General features: G+C 45.2%; 1 protein-coding gene across 6 annotated transcripts in view; it reads left to right on the forward strand.

The window, feature by feature from the left end:
- Positions 1-16,304, forward strand: part of PEAK1 (pseudopodium enriched atypical kinase 1) — a 223,825-nt gene that overhangs the window by 44,205 nt on the left and 163,316 nt on the right. For 2 of the 6 annotated variants that reach the window (XM_043494519.1, XM_043494522.1), the window contains exon 4: positions 5,469-5,573. The exons of 3 other annotated variants lie outside the window; for them this stretch is intronic. The gene's annotated coding sequence lies outside the window, so the exon portion shown is untranslated. Of the gene's footprint in view, positions 1-122; positions 187-5,468; positions 5,574-16,304 lie in introns of all 6 variants that reach the window. One more of the 6 variants, XM_043494521.1, reaches the window with a different exon arrangement.

Below are 16,304 nucleotides of genomic sequence, written 5' to 3' on the forward strand. Positions count from 1 at the left end.
TACTCTTGGTAATTTCAAGAGTTGGTCCACTAGCTGACACACCTTGTTGTTTGATTTATGTTCACAGATTGCCTGATTTGTCAGCAACAGCTAATCTTCTCTGTTTTTATTTTTCATACAAGGCCTGCACAATTTAGATTATTTCTAATACACAGAAAATCAACTTGTGAGCTGGCAAAATGCTAGGTAGGTGCATGGGCTTGAACATAGATAATAATCAAATAATTGCATTGAGAATCTGATCTGGCTGTTTATAAGTAGGAACTCCAGTCAAGAAAGGGGGGCTACCTACCATCAGTAAAAAAAAATAGAACAACTCTGATTAATAAAGTACCATCATTTTATTCCAGTTCTTGGCTAGAGTAATTATTAAACCACAGGTTACATGGCTGAATAAATCTGTGTTTTGGGCATTTGGAACAAGATGTAGTGCTGCACAGAAAGAAGAAAGACACTTTCTAAATAATATCAACTTATTTTTTCAAATGCTCTGTATAAAGTTCCCATAACCCTTCCTCCCCCCAAATACATACACACAACTAGGTAAAATTACTTTTCTATACTGTGATTAATATTTTGCTGACTTTATTAGGTTATGAAAACATGTTTCGAGGCATTCATCATCCTCACACTTCCATGGAACCAGAACCCTCACTGCAATACTGCTTTTGAGTCTTTCACTAATACTCGTAAAATGATACTTAATCTGATACATTATTCCCTGTTTATAAATGGAAAACTCTGTTAAAGTCATTGAATAATGGAGTGATCTGAAAAGCGTAATATGGTATTGTTCAGCATTAAGGGTTGGTTTATTGGAGATTTGAGTTCAGGAAATGACATTGTTATATAAGAATTGGAGCAACCAAAAGGAAAAGGGATTAATATACTCCGAGTATGGGGGGACCAGGGATGGGCTGGGTTTGTTAGGTTTTTCAGTAAAGTAAAAAAATCTGCCCCCCAGCCATTTGGAATCAAATCTTTTAGTTCTGAGCATAACATGAATTCAGTATCCCTGCAAATAATGTTGGTGGATTCTGCATATAAATTGGCAAACAGTCTTGAAATTTTGTAAGAGAAATTTTGTGCAGAGATGTATATAGCTCATTCAAAAGACGGGCGTGTTTGGCTTCTGTCATTCTCTTTTAGTATACTTATTAGAATGCAAAAGTGATATAAGATCATTTGTATGGTGTCCCTCAGCTACATTGCTAATGGAGCTCAAAAGAAGCCTTAAATGATTACATTTTTACATTCCTAAATTTGTTACACTTTCACAAGTGCATGTCTCAGTACTCTTCCTGTTTGATTTCTGTGCTTTCTTTAAGAGAAAAGGTTAAAAGACTATAAAGATATACATGCTTTTTTATATAAAGATTGAGAGGTTCTGGGGTTTAAAGAAGTTAAAAATACTAGTGCCATTTACAAAGAGACTTGAGTTACTCTTTTGCTTACTAAGAAAATGCGGACCTATTTGTTTACTTCGCTGCATGCAGCAACTTTCACATTAGACAAAGCAGATACTGTAAAACCATTGCAGATTTGCTTCTCTTCTAAATTAAATCTCCAACATGTCAGACAAAAGCCCCCAAGAAAGATTGCTATCATCCAAAGAAAAGTCTTTCAATAATCTGTTACATCTGGATATTAAGAAAACACTGATTTTGGTTGTCAGCGGAAGACGCATATATAGAAATAGTGTTTAAATTATGGGTGGAGAGATTAATACTTATCCAGATAAATTCCACCAGTTAATCACAATTTTTGTGTGTGAAAACATTAAGGATAACCTTAAAATTACATAAGTGTTCACAGCGCTCAGTGTTAATGTGGCAACATTTGGTCTTAAAGTACTATCAGTGGGGGGTGGGAGGGGTAAAAAATGGGGAAATAGTTTTACTTTGTGTAATGACCCATCCACTCCCCGTCTCTATTCAAACCTAAATTAATTGTTAATATCTATTCAGGGGACACCATCATATGGCCTAATCACATCAGCCACACCATCAGAGGCTCGTTCACCTGCACATCTACCAACGTGATATATGCCATCATGTGCCAGCAATGCCCCTCTGCCATGTACATTGGTCAAACTGGACAGTCTCTATGTAAAAGAATAAATGGACACAAATCAGACGTCAAGAATTATAACATTCAAAAACCAGTTGGAGAACACTTCAATCTCTCTGGTCACTCGATTACAGACTTAAAAGTGGCAATACTTCAACAAAAAAGCTTCAAAAACAGACTCCAATGAGAGACTGCTGAATTGGAATTAATTTGCAAACTGGATACAATTAACTTAGGCTTGAATAGAGACTGGGAGTGTATGGGTCATTACACAAAGTAAAACTATTTCCCCATGTTTGCCCCCTCCATCCCCACTGTTCCTCAGACGTTCTTGTCAACTGCTGGAAATGGCCCACCTTGATTATCGCTACAAAAGGTGTTTTCCCCCAACCCCGGCTCTCCTGCTGGTAATAGCTCACCTTAAGAGATCACTCTGGTTACAGTGTGTATGGTAACACCCATTGTTTCATGTTCTCTATGTATATAAATCTCCCCACTGTATTTTCCACTGAATGCATCCGATGAAGTGAGCTGTAGCTCACGAAAGCTTATGCTCAAATAAATTTGTTAGTCTCTAAGGTGCCACAAGTACTCCTTATCTTCAACTAAGTGGAAAGAAGCAGCACTAGTGGGCTGGTGCAAAATGAGTAGGAGAAATCTGCCTCTTCAGTTTCTACTTTATTCAGAGAGATGCAGGAGACACCTTTTTAGTGACCACATTTAAATGTAAACAACTAGTTGCCTAAAAATAACAAAGGACATAAACTGAACAAACTCTTTTTTCCTTTAAATGGAAGGAGCGTTTAGTGAGCCAGAGTTAACTTGTTCAGAGAATAACATTTACAGGTACAATTATACATTTGGGTAGACATTTTTTTTGGCAGAACGATTTTCTGATGAAAAATGCTCTTTTCGCAAAAACAAAGTTTTCCATGGGAAAATTTCAATTTTGTTGGGGGAAAAGCCTCTATTGTCTGTGTGGGAAGTTCAACATGATGGCTCCCTTGCTGCCTGTTTGGAAGGCTTATGTCAATTTTACTTTCTGCCTATAGAAAATGTCAAACCCTTGCTGTTTTAAAAAAAATTATAAATTATAAAAAGAAACCAAACCAAAACTACAAAGGAAATGTAAAGAATCTTAAAACCTTTTGTCAAATTCCACACCAAAAGGGGAATTTTTAGAGAAAACCAGGGATTTATGCCCCATTTTTAAGTCCATGACAGAGCACAACCTTGGAATCACTTAATTTTGAATTGCTGTCAAGGCACCTACATAACAGGGAGGGTTAAAATGAAATTACTTTTCTGAGTGATTAGTATCGGAATGATTCATTCAGAAAAATAGGTTTCTTACCTGTACGAAATGGTATCAGCTGGTATCAAGTGGAGCGCCCCAGGGGCCAGTTTTGTTCAGCAACTTTATTAATTGTCTAGATGATGGGATGAATTGCACCCTCAGCAAGTTTGCAGATTACACTAAGCTGGTGGGAGAGGTAGATATGCTGAAGGGTAGGGATAGGGTCCAGAGTGACCTAGACAAATTGGAAGATTGGGCCAAAAGTAATCTGATGAGGTTCAACAAGGACAAGTGCAGAGTCCTGCACCTAGGATGGAAGAATCCAATGCACCGCTACAGGCTGGTGACCAACTGGCTAAGCGGCAGTTCTGCAGAAAAGAACCTGGGGATTACAGTGGATGAGAAGCTGGATATGTGTCAGCAGTGTGCCTTTGTTGCCAAGAAGGCCAACGGCATATTGGGCTGCATTAGTAGGAGCATTGCCAGCAGATCGAGGGAAGTGATTATTCCCCTCTATTTGGCACTGGTGAGGCCACACCTGGAGTATTGTGTCCAGTTTTGGTCCCCCCACTACAGAAAGGATGTGGACAAATTGGAGAGAGTCAAGCGGAGGGCAACGAAAATGATTAGGGGGATGGGGCACATGACTTACGAGGAGAAGCTGAGGGAACTGGGCTTATTTAGTCTTCAGAAGAGAAGATTGAGAGGAGATTTGATAGCAACCTTCAACTACCTGAAAGGGGGTTCCAAAGAGGATGGAGCTAGGCTGATCTTAGTGGTGGCAAATGACAGAACAAGAAGCAATGGTCTCAAGTTGGAGTGGGGAAGGTCTAGGTTGGATATTAGGAAACACTATTTCACTAGGAGGGTGGTGAAGCACTGGAATGGGTTACCTAGGGAGGTGGTGGAACCTCCATCCTTAGAGGTTTTTAAGGCCTGGCTTGACAAAGCCCTGGCTGGGATGATTTAGATGGTGTTGGTTCTACTTGAGCAGGGGATTGGACTAGATGACCGCCCGAGGTCTTTTCCAACCCTAATAGTCTATGATTCTCTGAAAGTTTTGCAGAGACAGCCTCTAACAGATTTGTTCCAGCTTCATTAAGCTAGACCTCATGATCCTTTTGTGGAAGGGCTGGTCTCCACTATGGGAAGATTGATGCTGCTGCTGCAATCGATACAGCAGAGATCAATGTAATGGGTCTAGTGAAGACCTGCTAAATCAGTGGCAGAGCGCTCGCCGGTCGACCCCAGTACTCCAGCTCTCTGAGAAGAGTAAGGGAAGTTGACTGAAAAGTGTCGCCCATCAACGCAGTGCAGTGAAGACACCAGGGTAAGTCAACCTAAGCTACGTTGACTCCAGATATGTTATTCGCATAGCTGGAGTAGTGTAATTTAGGTTGATTTACCCCGTTAGTGAAGACAAGCCCGAAGGTTTCCCTGTGAGAACCAATGAGGATATTTCAGACACACATTTACCATGACGCAGTTCACTTTAAGTTATCTGTGGAAATGAAACATCAGGCACTAACAGCACATTAGTGGTTGGGAGGATTTTCCCTTTAACAAATCTATGAAATGGTCAAGGACCATCATTAAGGCTTTATATTCCAGAGACATTGAAATGTAACAGAATTGCAGTCATAAAATCATAAGAATCTGGGCAATTGAGGGTTTTTTTTATCACTATGATGAATTTACTTATTTTGATATTAATGAGCATCTCATATGGACAGGTAGGAGTTTCTATGAAGAAATCTGCTTTCCAGATTAGTTTATGAATCGTCATTTTATTAGCATTTTAGTAGCAGCCGCGTTAGTCTGTATTTTCAAAAAGAAAAGGAGTACTTGTGGCACCCTAGAGAGACTAACAAATTTATTTGAGCATAAGCTTTCATGAGCTACAGCTCACTTCATCGGATACAACTTGCATTTTATTTGTAGTGGATCAATAAGGAACTTTATTCAGAAAGGTTTTCCACTGCTTTTGCACCTTCCGTAGTCTTTTATACCTATACAAAGTGCATGTAAAATATTACCATATCAAAATGGTAGCCTTTGATGCCCACTTTGCACTCACTTAACCATATCCTTTCTTGTTTAGCTTCCTACCATTGTCTCCTCATGTTTTTGTCAGTCTGCTGAGTCACTCATTCCTGGAGGAAGCTGAGACCACTTGAAAGAGCCTTTCCCTTGAGACATTCTGTGGGTATGTCTACACAGCAATATAAGCCTATGATTAGTGGGAGTTGAGTTAGCTGACCTGTGTCACAGAACCAGGGCTGGCCCTGGGGGGAATCAGGGCCTGGGACAACCTCCACCCCGGGCACCGCCCCCACTCCACCCCTTCCCCCCCCAATCTTCTGCCCCTGCTCTGACCCTGCCCCACCCCCATTCCACCCCTTCTTCCAGTCCCCCACCCCACCTCTTTCCGGCTTCCATCCTTCCCGCGAGCGACACTGGGAGTCAGTGGAGCGGAACAGGCTGGGGCCGTGTTGATTGCTGCTGCCAGCGCCAGGCCCCCTGCTAACCCCCAAGGCCACCCAGGACCCCACATCCCAAAGCACGGGACCCCCCAAAGCAAGGGTCCCGGGGCAGTTGCCCCAGTCTATCCTATGGACAGCACAGCTCTGCACAGAACCCTGGGCTTGAGTGTCTGTGCTGCATTTTAATTCTAGATTAAGGATTTTCTGACTCATGCTCAAACCTAGGGCTGTGGCATTCACTCTGCAATGCACAGACCCTAGTCAAAGTAACCCTATCCCAGAATGCCTAGCAGCCCCTGCCCCAGTGTTGACATTCTAGCCCTGTGAATGTGTTGCACTGTGGGGAAAAAACTGCTGCCCACCCTGTTTCCTAACTATGATGGTGCTATTGATGGCAATCGGGTTTCCCTAAGGAGCACAAGTTCATAAATGCATAATTAGCTCCTTTGGGAGCTGTCTCAGAAGAATGACTGCAGTTTGAGAAGGTTTTTTACTGAATTATCATCTAATCTGAGAATTGGGCTCTCCACCTCTAGGCTGAGTCACACTAGCAGGAAAATGCCCATGTGCACCTGTTCTGAGGATAATTAAGACATCAGTCTCCAGGGCTGTTAAACTATTAAAATGAAACTTTACAATTCTTAATTTTTAAAATGGGATGTTCAATAAAAAGGTTTTTGTTTGGTTTTTATTTTTTTTTGTCTGTTTTGAAGTTTGACATAAAATGTCGGTTTCAGAGGGAAAAAACACACATCCAGCCTGGCTGCTGTCAGCAATGGAGTTGTGAAATGTATCCTCAGGGCTTGGGGTGCAGTGGGCTCCACCACCTCATGAGGACCCCTTATCCCTGTCCCTGCTGCACCCCAGGAAGCAGGGATAAGGGATACCCGTGAGGCTGTAGGGAAGTTTTGGGTCTGGCTTCCGCTCATCACCCTCACAGTGTGTGCTGTGTGGGTGCCTCTGCACATACAGCCCCAGGGAGGGCAGCCAGAGCTGGGGTGCAGTGGATTGAGAGCGGAGTGGGACAAAGCGATTGCCCTGCAGGGATGGGGAGCAGCAGAGTGCCTGGCTCAGCATGGTTGGGAAAAGGAATACGCCCAAGATCCTGGCAACCAGGAGTCACCTTCTGCCTGTCAGCTTTGCTCCCTTCTCCGGGCAACCTTTGCACAGCACCAAGGAGGATTTGGAGCTGCCACCACAGAAGGTTGTGGGGAAGTTTTGGGGCTGGCTCCTACATGCTGCCCAGGCGCTCCTGCATATGTAGCCCCAGGGAGGGTTGGGGTGGGGTCAGAGAGCAGCGTGGGTATCAAGCAGCTTCCCTGCAGGGCGGGGAAGCACTCAGGGTGTTGGGGATCATCCCTCCTCTGGTCCAGCTGAGCTGGGAACTTTTCTACTCCCCTTCACTGCAGGGCCACTGCTTAGTCCCCATGCTGCTCTCCTGCCCCCGCCATTCCCTGGGCTGTGTGTGCATGGTTGGCCAGGCAACTTGCATCAAAATCTAGCTGTGCTCTTGTGACCAGGAAGCAGCTCCCTTTCCAAAAAGCTTCTTTTGATCCTGCAGGCTCTCTGATAGTATGCTTGCAGACTGGTGTTCAGCAGACAATGGGTTACACTGATCTGAGTTGCTGTCTTTTGCAAAGGGAGGTGTGTCCATTTGCAAAGGAGTGCAATAGACTGCACCACATATTATGGGCAGTGCTCCCTTTAATTTTTTAATGTCCATGTGTGGAATGAATTTTGTTATGTGCATAGGGTTGCCAACTTTCTATTCTCATAAAACTGAACACTATTGTCCCGCCTCTGCCCCGTCCCTTCTCCGAGGTCCCACCCCCTGCTCACTCCATCCCCCCCTCTGTCACTCGCTCTCCCCACCCTCACCCATTCATTATGGGGGGGCCCAGAAATGAGGAGTTCAGGGTGCAGGAGGGGCCACCAGGCTGAGGCAGTGCGTTGGGATGCGGGGAGAGGTGAGGGCTCCTGCTGGAGGTGAGGACTCTGGGGTAGGGCCAGGGATGAGGGGTTTCAGGTTCAGGAGGGGGCTCTGGGCTGGGGGGATGGAGCCGAGGGGTTCCGGAGTACGGAAGGGGGCTCTGGACTGAGGCAGGAGGCTGGGTTGTGAGAGGAGGTACAGGCTTTGGGCTGGGGATGCAGGTTCTGGGATGGGGCCAGAAATGAGGGGTTCAGGGTATGGGAGGGGGCTCTGGGCTGGGGCAGGAGGTTGCAGGGCGGGGTGAGGGCTCTGGCTGGGAGTGCGAGCTCTGGGATGGGGCTGAAGTTTGGGGTGGAGGAGGGTGCTCTGAGCTGGGAGTGAGAAGGGGATCAGGCCTGGGGCAGGGTGTTGGGGTGTGAGAGGGGTTTAGGGATGCAGGCTTCAGGGAGCGCTTAACTTCAAGCAGTTCCTGAAAGTAGAGGACTGTCTCCCCTCTGGCTCCTACACGGAAGCACAGCCAGGCAGCTCTGCGCTCTGCCCAATCCACAGACACTGCCCCTGCAGCTCCCATTGGCTGTGGTTTCCGGCCAATAGGAGCTGTAGAGCCGGTGCTTGGGGTGGGGGCAGCGCTCAGGGCCCCCTGGCTGCCCCTATGCATAGGAGCTGGGCGGGGGGACATGCTGCTGCTTCCGGGAGCCGTGCGGAGTCACATCAGAGAAAGAGCCTGCCTTAGCCCCACTGTGCCGCCGATCAGGGTGCAGGAAGGGGTAGAGGGTTGGGGTGCGGGATGCGGGCTCTGGCTGGGGATGTAGACTCTGGGGTGGGTCTGGGAACGAGGGGTTTGGGGTGCAGGCTATCCCAAGGCTGTGGCGGAGAGAGAGGACTCTCCCCAGCCCTCTCTTGCCGCAGCAGTTCGGGGCCGGGGGAAAGGCTCCTCTCAGCAGCAGCTCCGGCTGGGCCGGGGGAGGGGCAGTTCTGCATGGCCACAGTAGCTGGGACCTTCCCCCTTGTGCTGCTGGCTTTGTTCAGTGGAACCCCAATTATCCAATCTAATTGGGATGAGGGCCAGATTGGATGACCAAAAATCCAGATAACTCAGAGAATGAGCGGCGGGGCTGACAGCACGAGCCCTAGCTGCCTATTCTCTGATTTGTTTGTATTTTTGGTTATCTGGTCTGGCCCCAGATCCAATTAGATCAGATAATCAGGGTCCAACCACCAGCTGCCTGGGGCTGACAGCAGGAGCTCTGGGCGGCTGGTGGTTTGGTTAATAGGGAAAGCCAGATAATGGAGGCTCCGTTAAATGAGGTTCTGCTGTAGTAGCGGTAGTCAATAGGGAGACCGAGGGCCAAATAATTGGGTGTTTTGTTTTTTTTTTATTATTTTCCCTGCAGTCTGGACCATGACTATACCTTGACCAAGAAATTTGGACCTTGACAAAAAAAAATAGACTACCCCTGTTCTACTGTATATCACTCTGAGTATATTACTGTACTTTGAAGATACATTAACTTGCCTCATTCATCTGAAATTCTTTGCACAGCCTCTTTTATGACTGGTATTTGAAGAACTATCTTATTGCTTGAGAGCATTAAATACAAACGTTTAAAAAAGTAATAATTTCCTAAAAATGTAAGCAGAACTGGATTTCATTGTTAATCTAGTTGCCATCAAAGAGCTCTCAACTGCAAATCCCATTGCCAGTACAGCTGGCAACCTTTTTTGGCAGTCTAAGCAGATGCCAAAGAGCAAACAAGCATTTTTGATATGCAGAACCATCTTTCCTTGAGTCCCTCCAGGCCGGTGCTGAGAAACATAAAGGCACTATGACGGAAACTTTCATTGTTGCTGCCTGTACTCTACCTGTTTTATGGATGTAGGACTTTAATTTAGTGTCGTCATTATGGCACTTAAAAAATTCACTGAAAAAGTACATTAAAAGAAGAGGTCTGATATTTTAAAGGATCTGTTATTGTGCTAGGTGCTGAAGAAGCTATATGTGAATATATTTGCATCTAGTGTAAAGTATTAAATTCCTTCAGAAGCCTCTGTAGTACACTGCAGTTCTTCCTTAAGCATGAATCTTTCTCTTGCCACTTTTAATATGTGCATATTGATATCATCTTTCCTTACTACACTTCCATAAGTTATAGGAAAACATATCTTTATGAACTCTGGGAAAAATTTTTTGTGCACTTTAAATTATTCTAATATTAAATATTTTTATATTTATATTGTAAGTCACTGCAAATATACGTATTCCACACACAGTATACAAACAAAGATGTAAGTGATCTTCAGTTAAGAGAATTTTAGTTAACTAGAATTATATCTCCTAGGGACATGAAAATAAAATCAGCCTCCTTCCTTCTGCAAGGCTGGCTGTGATATTAGTTCCCATTCCTAAAATATAGCAGGCATTCTGTCTGACATGTTCAAAGGAGTACAAAGAGGAACAAAGCCTATCAGTCTGCAAAGCAGCTACCATCTTATATGACATAAGCAACAACTCCCCTGATTATCCAAACTGCCTGTTGTCACAGTTCCTTAGTTAACTGCACCTCTGACACCCCTCACCCCATGGTCTCCTGAAGAACACCCCAGTTATGTCATGGGATTGCTTCTTATTTATTTTTTTTATTTATTGTATTTTTCAGAGGCACAGAGTATTCATATAGGTGTTTCTAGTTTTATACATGGACTCATAGTCTTTAAGGCCAGAAGGGACCATCGTGATTATGTAGTCTGACCCACACTCTTGTAATAGACCCATAACCTCTGTCTGAGTTACTGTCCTCAGATAAGTTTCAGAGTAGCAACCGTATTAATCTGTATTTGCAAAAAGAAAAGGAGTATTTGTGGCACCTTAGAGACTAACAAATTTATTTGAGCATAAGCTTTTGTGAGCTACAGCTCACTTCATCGGATGCATTCAGTGGATGCATCCGATGAAGTGAGCTGTAGCTCACAAAAGCTTATGCTCAAATAAATTTGTTAATCTCTAAAGTGCCACAAGTACTCCTTTTCTTTTTGTCCTCAGATAAGTTCATCTAGGTAACCATTATATTCCATTACTAGACTGGAATCCTTTCCTTTGAAATTTTGGAGTGGTGGTAGAAAGTTGAGAGTAGAAAAAGATATAGTTAATATATTTTGAGTATATCAATAAGATTACAGTAAGATTACTTCACCTACTGTCCACATTCCCCTCATGGAAAAGTGCTTCTCTCCAAGACTTTGAGTCCTCCTCCTTCCCCACTCTTACAAGCTTGTCCTAAGATGTGTTGTGTTTTTTGTTGTTGAAGAGAATTGAATATATTCTTGCATTCTAATTGTTCTCTCTCTCTCTCTGCCCAATAACTGTGGAATAAGAAGTGTCCCTGCAACAGGTTCTCTTGATAGTCGATCAGGGCTATTTAAAGTCATACATCCTGCGTGAAACAAAATAGAGTACTTTGAAAAGTGGCTGAGTAAAAGTGGCACATGGGGTTCAGTTTTGTGCCTGTTGTCTCTTACTTCACATCAAATTTGCTTAAGTTAAGAAGTAGTATTTTTTCGTCTTCTCACAGTCTTGTAAGATCAGCTTGGGATCTGAGAATCAAGCTATATTTGGTTTGGCTTTTATCACCAATAATAAAGATTCTGCAAGTACTACTTACATCATGAGCAGAATAGAATCCAGCTTGCTCTAGATCTACCTGTATGGATTTTTTTGCAGTTAATGGAATAAAAAAGGTCAAAAACTTATCAGTGAAGAAGACACATGTGCCTCAAATACCGTACATTCAAGGAACAGATTGGTTCAGTAAGAAGGCTCCATTTTCATACATTTATTCTTTTGATCATAAATGGACTTTCATATCAGATTGATTATACAATATATCATAAATAATGTTATTAGATTTGAAAAAAAAGGGCATTCCTTTGCAAAATTCCAAGTAATCCATATTGTTGGCATGAATTCAGCTAGTACACAAAGTGAGTATGTATGTTGTAGCACGCATCCATGTGTGCCCCCTCCCTACACATGCACCCCTCTCCCTACACATACACCCCTCCCATCTCCACATAAACACAATAGATTGGCAACTAACTTGTTAACCCTTCCAGTTCTTTATAAAAGTTTATTTTGTTTTTATCTTGATTCTTGGCAAGTTAATAGAAACCCTGACAGATTTGTGGCATAGTCTTCTAAAATCAGGTTTTAATGTTGCCAGCGTAGCAGTTCAAAAAGTTCTGATTATCCATTTATTTTATTTTATGTCAATTCCTTAGCTTGAATTTATTCCTTTCAACCCCCAAATTGATTCAGTCCACTCAGAACTAAAACTGATCCTTGCATTAATCAGATTAAATTTAAACAGTCAAACATTTTGATCTGCAGTTTTTAAAAATCAATATCTAGTTTACAAATGCAGTGATGATCATTTTGTAAAATATCTTCTAATCTGAAACTCTTGTGGTATTCTGATTCAAAAATCAAAAATGATGAATACTTCAAAGGAATTATAATTATTGTTCTGTGTTTTCAATTATATTGATTTCATAGTGGTTTTCATTATTTCATATATTTGCATAAAAGTGTTGTTTGCCCTGCCCACTTCCCACTTGTCTCCCAAAATGTGACTGACTGGTCGAGTCAGTTGAATATTCTATATGATATCATATCCCAGTGGTAAAGGTTTTGGAGGGCAAGAGAAAGTGTAATGATAAAAGTACATGTTCTTTCCTTAAAATACTTCATTTCAGAAGTTTATTAATAATATAAAGGATCGTGTAGTTTTTTGGTCAACTGCCCACAACGTGAGCTAAATTTCAACAGGCTTTTTGTACCTCCTACACATCAAGCTGCTCTCTATAGAGGATTGTGTTTTGAAACCAAAAATTTGATAGTGCATTATTCCTTGTTTGTGGTGAAAATAAGAGAAATTATGGGTTTCAGAAACATGTTAATAATCTAGAATGGTCTAAACTAGACTGGTGTTCCATTATGCCTGGTTATTGGTGACAATATAACAACCATTGGGTCTAAAACCAGTCCGTTTTCCACAGTTTTGTGCTAGACTATAAACTAACTGTTGGGGTGAATAGAACTTTTGAAAAGATTCCCTGGCTGGTTTTGTAGATTGGGATGATAAACTAATATAAATATGTGGGTGCTACAGATTTATATTCAGGGCCTGAAAAACTCACTTGGCTGACCTCCCAAGGTGAATAAGAATTTTGAGCATACAGGTGGTCTTAATTGAGCCAAAAAGGAAGTAGAGCAGCAGGAAGGGAGCAGGTATAGTAAGAGAGAGGTGGCTGCTACTCAAAGAGAAGGAAGTGGGGGAACACTGGAGCATCTCAGTGTTGCTACTGTATTTCCAGGATGGAAGAGAGAGCAAAATGTGAGCTGTGAGTGGCCCAGCACTACTATAGCTTTCTTTGGAGGAAAGGAGAGAGGAGTATAGGAACCTAGAAGCTGTTTGTCTACACTTGCTGTGGGATCGATGCATTGGCGGTCGATTTAGCGGGTCAAGTGAAGCATACCAGGTTGCTAGAGATCTCCACCTGTACCATTCTCACCGGCCAGGGAGGAACCTTCAGCACCGACGGAGCCCCGTCCTCCGGTGCACTTTAAGGGAAAGTCGGCTGTGATGTCGAGGCATTCCCCTTTGCCTTTTCCATCAGTGCCTGCACATCCGACAGAGAACCTTCCCGCTCCCTGAGCTCTCAACATTCGAGGCACCGAGGATCAGCTCCTCCATGGTCTTCAGTGTCTGAGACCTTGGAGTCGGAGCCCAACTCCTACCGCTCGAGCAGGAGCAGCAGCCGTAGAGCGAGGTCGGGCAGAGACGGAAGGGAGCATCAGGCGTGGCCTCCGCAGTAGCAGAATACGCCTCAATGGCCCTTCTGGACTCCCTGGGCTTATCACCAGGGCCAGGGAGGAACCCAGGGCCCACGCTCAGTGACACCTTCAGTGGCCTTCCACCACTTTCATGCCACCTTCCGCTGTGCATCTGCCCCCGGCGCCTGAGGTCCTGATGCCTTTGCCTCCAGCCCCATTGTTGACTCTGGCACCATGCTCAACTTCGGCACCGGCCCTCACGATGTTGACACACCCCTCTCCCATGCCTGCACCGTTGTCAACCTTGATGCAGGCACCTATGGCCCCAGTGGCTCCCACCGACCCTGGTGGCTCCTGTGAGTGTGCTGATGCAGCTCCCTCTGGTGAGACTGATGCCGATGCTACATAACATTTGCTATGATGCCTATGGCCCCAGCACTGTCATCAGTATCACCTCCTCCAACGCTGCCCCAGGAGTCATGTGACCCCTCCGGGGCAGACCGTAGAGAGCTTCCACCAGCACACGCTTCCTCCTCATCACCGGACGAAGTATTGACCGGGATGACCATCGCTCCTGCTTTAAAGGATGAGTCCTACAGCAGTTGCTCCGCAGGGCTGCCCAAGGTCTGGGCCTCAAGGCCGAGGAGGTGGTAGAGGACATGGATCCCATGGTGGACATCCTAGCACCCTTGGGGCCTTCATGGGTACTGTTACCCCTCATAAAGATGGTGGTGGACACCACTAAGACCCTGTGGCAGACACTGGCATCCCTGCCACCCACTGCCAAATGTAATGAGCGATGGTATTTCATCCCTTCCAGAGGCTTTGAGCATCTCTACTCCCATCTGTCTCTGGACTCGCTAGTGGGTGATGTGGCTAACCAGCAGGAGAGACAAGGTTTCCAAGGTCCTTCCCCAAAGAATAGGGACACTAAATGCCTGGACTTCGTGGGTAGAAAAGTCTACTCCACTGGTGGTTTGCAACTCCATATTGCTAACCAGCAGGCCATTTTGAGCAAGTACTCTTGTAACACCTGTGCTTCAATGGTGAAGTTCACAGAGCTCGTCCCTTTGGACTCTCGGTCAGAGTTCACCGCCTTAGTGGAAGAAATGAAATTAGTCTCCCATGCTTTATTGCAGGCAGCTTTAGACACTGCAGATGCTGCCAAAAGAGTCATGGCAACAGGGGTGGCTATGCGGCGGGGGGCCTGGTTGAAAGTCTCAGGGTTGCCCTACGAAGTCCAACAGACAAATCAGGACCTCCTGTTTGAGGGTGAGACTCTCTTTTCATAAAAGACAGACAAACGGCTCCACAGCCTAAAAGATTCCCGAGACACCCTCAGATCTTTGGGCTTGCATACCTCCGCCACACAGCGGAGACACTTCCGCCCACAACCTCCTCAAAGGTTCCAGCAGCAGAACTGCCAGGACAATTCTAGGAGGAGGAACCGGAGTGGTAGGAGAAGGCAACATCTCTCCGCTAATCAAGGCCAGTCCAAACCACCCTCTAGCCCTAAACTGGCCTTTTGAAGGTTCTGTCGAGGATGACACACCAGACCAGAGGCTGGATCTACCCTGCCTTACCTTTTCCTCCTGACTATCCCCTTTCTACCGTGCATGGTCCTGTATAACCTTGGATTACTGGGTGCTTTGCACGGTACAGAAGGGATACTTCATCCAATTCTGTGCCCTCCCGCCCTTCCACCCTCCTTCCCTGTCCCTCTTCAGGGACCCTTCTCACGAGCAGCTTCTCATTCAGGAGGTGCAATCGCTCCTAGCACTGAGGGCGGTGGAGGAGGTTCCGCTGAAGCACAGGGGTGAGGGTTTCTATTCCCGCTATTTCCTAATAATGAAGTCCAAAGGTGGCCTCAGGTCTATCCTGGACCTGCGCGACCTCAACAAGTTCATAAGGAAACTCAGGTTCCGCATGGTCTCCCTGACCTCCATTATCCTTTCACTGGATCCAGCAGACTGGTATGCTGCCCTTGACTTGAAGGATGTGTATTTTCACATAGCAATCACACACAACCACAGAAAGTTTCTCAGGTTTGTGGTCAATGGTTCCCATTACCAATTTACTGTCCTCCCCTTCGGTCTGTCAGCAGCATCTTGAGTCTTCAGCAAGTGCATGACAGTCTTTGCCACCGCCTTTCTGCAGAGACATCAGGTACAGGTATTCCCATACCTTGATGACTGGCTGATCAAAGGCTGATCCAGGGCTCAGGTGGAACTCAGGTGGCATTCATCAGAGCCACCTTCGAGAATCTGGGCCTGCTACTGAACGAGGTGAAATTGACTCTGTCCCCAGTCCAGAGGATAGAGTTCATAGGAGCGGTTCTGGACTCAAGCCAAGCCAGAGCATTCCTCCCACAGGTGAGATTCCAGGCCCTCGACGCCATGATCTAGGGACTCAGGCAGTTCCCCACCACCACTGCAAGAAATTGTCTCAAATTTCTCTGCCACATGGCAGCCTGTACGTACGTGGTTCGGCACGCCAGACTCAGGCTTTGACCTCTGCAGTCGTGGCTTGTGTCAATGTACAGACCTGCCAGGGACAGCTTGGCCAGGATCGTGACCCTGCCTTGCCTTATCCTCGACTCGCTCCTGTGGTGGACGGATGCTCCGCAGGTGTGCTCAGGAGTACCCTTTGCTGCCCCACAACTATCCGGAGCGCTAGTGACAGATGCATCAGATT

The sequence above is a fragment of the Dermochelys coriacea genome, chromosome 10 (assembly GCF_009764565.3).
Source record: "Dermochelys coriacea isolate rDerCor1 chromosome 10, rDerCor1.pri.v4, whole genome shotgun sequence".
In the NCBI taxonomy this organism is placed as follows: Eukaryota; Metazoa; Chordata; order Testudines; family Dermochelyidae; genus Dermochelys; species Dermochelys coriacea.